We start from the raw sequence: 7,274 nt of genomic DNA, 5'->3' as shown, positions 1-7,274 counted from the left end.
TGGTGTTTGCAGCAAACGGCACTAGAACACCTGGTATCTGGATATAAAAAATTAACCTCAACCCTTTTTTTCCATACATGAAAATAACTTGAAGGGATCTATGAACCTAAATAAGAAAGCCTAAAAGTATAAAACTTTAAGAAGAAATTATAAGGGAAAATATTTATGAATTCAGGGTAGGCAGGGGCTACCTAGGATACAAAAAACATGATGTATAAAAGAAAAAAATTGATAAATGGGATTCCATCAAAATTTAGAACTTTAAATGACATCATTAAAATGAAAAGTAGTCCTTAAATAGACCATATTTACAATACATATAACCTATGACCAGAATATATAAAGAATTCTTAGAGCTCATTAATAGACAACCAAATTAAAATGTAGACATAAGAAGATGATAAATAGCCAGTATAGCACAAGGAATGGTGTGCAACTCTAGAATCAGAAAAATACTAATCAGTACAATAATAAGATTGAATTATACACTCATTAGGGAGATGAAGTTGGAAGTTTTAAAAGCCTTGTCATGACTTTTTCTTTTTGTTGGATTCTCCCCCTTTGCATTTAATTTGTCACACCCAATGGATTCATTCTTCTGGGTTTCCTGGGGTTGTGATCCTCATTGTCTTTTCCTAGGGTATTGTCTAAAATTTTTTGGAGTGCCGGTTTGGTATTCATGAAGTTCCTGAGGTGCTCTTTATCATGAAAGTATCTTATTTCTCCATCAATTTTGAAAGAGAGTTTTGCAGGGTGCATCAATCTGGGTTGGAGGCTGTTTTCCTTTAGGGCTTGAAATACATCACTCCAAGCTCTTCTTGCCTTGAGGGTTTGCATTGAGAAGTCTGCTGTGATTCTGATAGGCTTTCCTTTGTATGTGATTTGTTACTTTTCTCTCACTGCTTGTAGAATTTTCTTCTTCTGTTGGATTTCTGGAATCCTAACTATTATATGCCTATGTGTAGATTTTTTTAGATTAAGTCTAGCTGGAGTCCTATATGCCTCACTTATCTATATGTCAAGTTCTTTTCCCCTCCTTGGAAAGTTTTCTGCCATCACTTCTGTGAACAGTTTTTTTATGTCATCTGCACTCTCTCCTCTTTCTTCATTGACTCCAAATCAGTCTTATGTTATTCTTCTTTGTATCGTCTAGCAGCTGGTGGATTGATTTCTCATGGTCCCTTACAATTTTAAAGCAATTTTTCTTTTCCTCCTCACTAATTGCAATCTTATCTTCTATATGTGAAATTCTATCCTCACATTGGTTCATTCTGCTGCGCAGACTTTCAATGGCGTTTTTAATCTCCTAGAAATCTGTTTGTATCTGTATTATGGATTCCATTTGTTTCCTATGTTGGGATTCCATCATGTTCCTCAGATCCTCTATTTTTTTTATCTGTGTCCTCTCTAGATTTATTAATCATGTCTGGCACCATGAGCAAAATTTTTGCTGTTAACTAAGTAATTATTTCTGATTTCATTTTTCCCAGATCCTCTTTTGTTGGCAGTTCAGAGAGTCCAGGTGGTTGAGTATCAGATTGCTCCATCTCATTTCCCTTTGGGGTTGCTGTAGGTGATCCAGAAGTCTGTTTTTGAGACTTGTTTATGGGTCTTCTCATTTCCACGGGAGGTGGTGCTTCTGGAGCCCATGCAGCTCACCTTCTTGGCCCTAGGAGCTTGGGATGGCAGCGGGGGAGCTTCCTCCTGGGTTCTGGGACCAGCTCAGCTTCTCTGCCCTAGGAGCCTGGGATGGAGGCGGGGAGCCTCCTTCTGGGTGCTGGGACCAGCTCACTTTCTCTGTCAGTAACTGCTTCTTAAATGGTAGCTTAAAACAAAATCTAACCAATTAGATCTAAGTGGTTTGGGGTTTCTGGTTTCTATTATTTTTATCTTACCATTTATTTTAATTATTCATCTTATTTATTATTTATTTTGTCCTGATTCTTTTGTTTTTCTAACCTGATACATTCAACTTACAGCTATATTTCCCATCATTTTATTTCGTATTTTGGTAGGTTAACTAAAGGTCAATTTGGCATGCCTGGCTGAACTGAGTCAGGGTGGTTCTGGGTGTGGAAGACCCACCTGAGAATGGCACGAAGGTGAACAGTAGGGGAAGATTGCATGCTGTTGATTTTCCAGGAGAAGCTTGCTACTGCTGGTTTTCCTGATACGAACTCAGCTGTTCTCATCTTCAAGGAGCTTGGGTCCTCATTGTCACTGGTGATCACTGCTGCTCTTTTCAGGGGAGCTCTGGTCTTTGCCTTGAGCATCGCTTCCTGGCTTCAGTGCAGACCTCTCAGCCTGGTGGTACAGACCCTTCACCCCACCAGTCCAAACTTTTTAGCTTCCACCACTGGCCCTTGGGCCTTCCCGGTGCAGATCCTTGATGTGGACTTGCATGAGACATTGCCATGGGCTCTAGGCCTCTGGCTGGACTCCTGCTAGATGTTGCCATGGATCCAGGCCTTGGGCTGGATTTTTTGGATCTCTAGACTGTGGACAGATCTCTTGTACTTCTCTGCACTTGACTTTTTGAATATTATAGAATAATCCTATAAATTATGTGTCCTGTATTAAATCTATTCCCTTGCAAACCCTGTCTACAACACTTATTGTAATATCTGTATCATGGTATAAAAAGTGCACTGTATTGTAGTTATAATGTTTTCCTTGACAATGTAGATTATGTAGATATTATCGAGTGAAAATTCAAAAAAACAAACCAAATACAGTCACACCTTACTTTCAACACTCTGATCACTTCCCTTCATACTAATCATGTCATTGGAAACCCCTACCATGTAATACAAGACACATTTCATCAGGTCCTGATTATCTCTGATGTAATTTTCTTCAGTTCACTTCTCCCCTCCTCCATCACTCTCCTAACTCACCGTGTTCTAGGCCCTTCATGCTTCTAGAACACCCCAAGTGCATTGTCATCTCAGAGTATTTGCACTTGTCTTTCTTTCTCCTAAACAGCTCATCCCGATAATTTGGACAGTCCGCTCTTTGACTTCAATCCGAAATGCCACACACCACTCCAAAGGCCTTCTATGATTAACCCATAAAATGGAGTATATCTACCTTTTCATTCATGTCCTTCCTTGTTTCCCTTTGCAATACTTATCATTCATAGACATTATGTTACAGGTGTGTGTGTGTGTTTGTGTGTGTGTGTGTGTTGCTTTTTATCAAGCCTAGGAGCTCACTACCATAAAGCAAGGACTCTACCACTGAACCATACCTCCAACTCCTTGAGTTAATTTTTTTTATTTATAGCATCTTCACTGAGCACCATGAAAGTAGGGAATTAGCTTTGTCATAATGACTAAATGAGCCATTGCTTCAGTCAGTTAAAGTTCACCAGAGAAGTTGAAGAGTTACACAATTTATAAAGACAAAATTACTTTGTTAAAGATGTGCATTTTGCTTATTCACCTAGAAATTACTCTTTACTGATAAAATCACCAGGAATTTTCAGCACAAGTTTTAATATCTTAATGTCCACTCAGGCCTCTGCTCTGGGGCTTGCCCTGCCCTTCCCAGTCCTTAGTAGGGTAGAGAAGAAGAAGTACCCTTAACAGACACCAGGTAAGATGGCTGCAGATTCTCCTTTCCCAATCACTGGACAAACTGCTCAATTCTTTTCCAGAGCAGGGAAGAACTAAGACTTCTAGTCCTAGAAACACCTAACAAAACACCTAACAAAGACTCATTGTATTACACAATCCCTGCTAACAATTTAGATTTATCAACAGTATTGGTCCAAGCTCATTTGCTTCTGATCTATTTTTTTTAATTTCACAATTTCTTTTTTTGTCTATAATGAATTTTAATGAACAATCTTACTCCCTGTCCAGAAAGGAGTCAACTCAGTGCAAAGAAAAAACCCTTATCTTGCTTTGGAAAGAAGAAAATGGGTATTTCTGCTCTTTATCTGCTACCCAGGAGATGATCAAATAGTCCCCCAAAGTTCAAAATGTTACTTCTGGTTTTGGAATATACAGAAGCAGCTTCTGATGGGCCAATTCAGATCACAAAGAATGAATAGGTGGAACCACTATGCAGGGAGACTTCTTTGGAAATTTCTTCTATTCAACTCTTGAAAATTGTTCATGATTGTATACAAAGGTTGTAACATCTCAACAACCTCTGCTATTCTATCTCAGGCTAGAATAGCTAGGCTTCTAAGAGGCATTGATGTTGTCAGGAGCAAGAGCAGAAGTAACATTGGCTCCCCAAGGTAGGACCTTAATAACTTAAGGGCTTTTTAATGATCTGTACAGTGCTGTTTTCATTTTCCACAATAGATGGCCCTTTCTATACTTGGAAGATCTGACAGCAGAACAAAAACCAACTGCCTGTTTTCTTGGTAGATTAATTGGTAACACTTCCCCTCACCCTCCCAAGATTTGGCTGAGGTTCCTTGGAATCTAAACTGCCCACTGGCCTTCACTGATGGCAACCACCATGGCAATGATTGACTGATTATGAATGACAAAGTATACTTTATTTATTTGTTGTTTTACAAGGTTCTGAGTATGTCCTAAAACTTCAAAGCCTGTGATATCTGTGGCCCTGTGGGCATTAGATGTGTACATTAATCCAGCAGCAGTTCTATTTAGGGTAGCCATATTGAATATAATTTCCCAATAGTCCAGCTCTACCCCTTCCCTAGAGACCAGCATCATTATCTTATCACCTCTCCCTTAAGGATTACCTAGCCATTGGTGGGCATTGACAACAATGTGGATTTCTAAGGGTTTAGTTAACACAAGCACATACCCAACAATTCCACTGTTAGTTATTACGAATTCATTTGGCCAACATACCACAATGGCAAGTCCACCAATAATCTAAAGGCCAGTCAAGGGTTGACTATTGTTTTTCTGACGGTTACTGCAGTTTCACCTACCTCAGTGGCATACTGAAAGCCTTTGATTATAAGTAGTGTTGCCTTTTCTCATTCCTCCCTACTCATAATCTACCTGATGCTGAGCAACGTTATTAACATGTTGGCATATAATTGTTGCCTATGGTATAGAGGTCACTCAGAACATTGGCACAAGCTACGTACACCATTATGTGGGGATCTTTCACAAAAGGGCATAAGAAGCTGGTGGTCTACACCAGTGGCAGGCCCCTGTGCCTCCAAGGGATGATGCAGCACTCCATCCCAGTCCCTAGGGTCTGGGAAGTTGGGTTAGGGCCAGCTTGGCTGACAGGCCCACTGACCTGGCTGTCTCCTTCTGGCCTCCACTTCAACTCAATCCTCTCCCAGGACATTCTTCTGGCACATTAGCCTCACCAAGAGTTTGAGGAGTGCCTTCTGGGAGTTCTAAGAGGCTCAGGCCTCATGCTAGAGATGCCCATCAGCCACCACCTGAGTCCGAGTCCCAATGCGTGGGTTTTGAAGGGCCTGTCACAGTAGAAGTCGGGGGGCCAAGGACAAGTGTGCTGAGCAGGAAGAGCCTTCTTCCATCACCAGGCCACCATCACCTCTGCCAGTGCCTGCTGTGGCTTCTGCAATTGTTCCTGGCACTCAGGGGAGGAAGGAGGCAGGAAAAAGAGAGACATTACTTTTATTTCTATTCAAGCTAATATGAAGTAACAGTCAGATATTACCCAGAGATTCTCCTGTTCCACACCACTCTACATGACCTTCTTCTGAAGATCAAACTTAAGAGATCAGTTTCCCAGGGCACACTCAATTTTGGAGTGTGACTCACACATGCTAATGATTGTAAAGTACTTGGCATGCCGGTAGTCCTTGGGGAGTTTTTGTTAGCCTGTAAAAGTTTCCCTCTGCAAAGATTTAGAAGAATTTCAAACTCTAGCTGGATGGACATTACAGACCTTAAAAAATAAAATTGGGACACTTCCCAGACACTAGTTAATAAAGCATTATCATTTAAAGAAAGAACTGGATTATAGCTCTCAGAACTACTACTAGCTAGCACTGACTCAACAATTATGTGCACAATACTACGCTGAATATTTTTATGTTTTATTGAAATATCCAAGCAACTCAAAGGACAGCTACTGGTATCTCTTTCATAGATGAGGTACAGAGAAGCCAAGTTCTTGTTTAAATTCCTGTGGCTAACATATAAGTGAATGCACTGTGTTGAAAAGTATACTCCTAAATTCATGTCTCCTTGGAACCTCAGCATACAGCGATTTGCAAATATGGTATTTATAGATGTAATTATTTCAAATGAGATCATACTGAATACTGGGCCCTAAATCCAATGACTAGTGTCCTTATAAGAAGACTGTATTAAGACAAGGACACAAAAGTCCATGTGACAATGGAGGTAGAGATTAGAGTGATACACTTACAAAACAAGGAATGATAAAGCCACCATAAATTAGGAGAGAGGTATGGATTAGATTCTCCCTCAGGACCACCAAAAGGAACTGACCAGGTGACGTTTTGATTTCAGAATTCTGACCTTCACCACTCTACAAGCTGAATAATCTTGCCAAAGTTATCGAAATGTTTCCATTTTTGTTAACAGGGAATAATAAAAATCACATCATTCTATTATTTTGAGGGTCAAAAGACATAAGATATGTACAATACTTGGCAGGAGGAGATGCTCCTTGTTAGTTCTCTTCTAATAAATTATTTTCACTACAGACCTTTAAGCCATCCTTTGCGAATTGCTTATTCCCCTTTTCTGCTCAAGACCAATGGTGATGTTCATTTTTAGTACCTCATATCCTACTGAGTTGTGATTTTATATTTCCATAGTCACATGCGCATTAGTTTATATTTAATGGTGTTGCCATGTATAATGTATTTCTTATGAGTATTCTATTGAAATAATTTTAAGCATTGAAAAATAGTGATCTTCAATGTGTGAGCAGTGGTGCTTACCGTTCTGTTCCATGAGCACAGGTCTTAGACTGAATTTGAGATGGGAGACTGGATGCTGCTATTTAAACCTAGAATCCTGACATGATTTCTATTTGTCCCACTGTGCAGCTGTCTCACGACAATATGTAAGTCAGATGTTTAATGACAGGCATTTGTTGACAATCATGGCCCTTAAACAAAAGCCACTTGCTACATTTACTGCTATCAGAAATTAACTTTAACTCTAGATGAAAAATTAGCTGCATTAGACTAATTGTGAGGCAGTTGATTTCTAATGGATTGTGAACCCTAAATTTTATTGTTTGTGACCATATGTAAAATCTAGAAGCATAATTTGTACAAAAGATAGAAATTTCCTTTGTACTTTACCAATAGAAAATAGATC

General features: G+C 39.5%; 1 pseudogene; it reads right to left on the bottom strand.

The window, feature by feature from the left end:
• Window positions 1–4,193: 4,193 nt before the first annotated feature.
• Window positions 4,194–5,393, bottom strand: LOC147823560 (selenide, water dikinase 2-like; annotated as a pseudogene).
• Between the last annotated feature and the right edge of the window lie 1,881 nt (window positions 5,394–7,274).

Source organism: Heterocephalus glaber, unplaced genomic scaffold, assembly GCF_053883595.1.
Source record: "Heterocephalus glaber isolate CG9 unplaced genomic scaffold, H.glaber_assembly_v1.0 deba00001572, whole genome shotgun sequence".
Lineage (NCBI taxonomy): Eukaryota > Metazoa > Chordata > Mammalia > Rodentia > Bathyergidae > Heterocephalus > Heterocephalus glaber.
The sequence above is the reverse complement of the archived record's forward strand: the minus strand, read 5'-3'. Positions and strand labels throughout refer to the sequence as shown.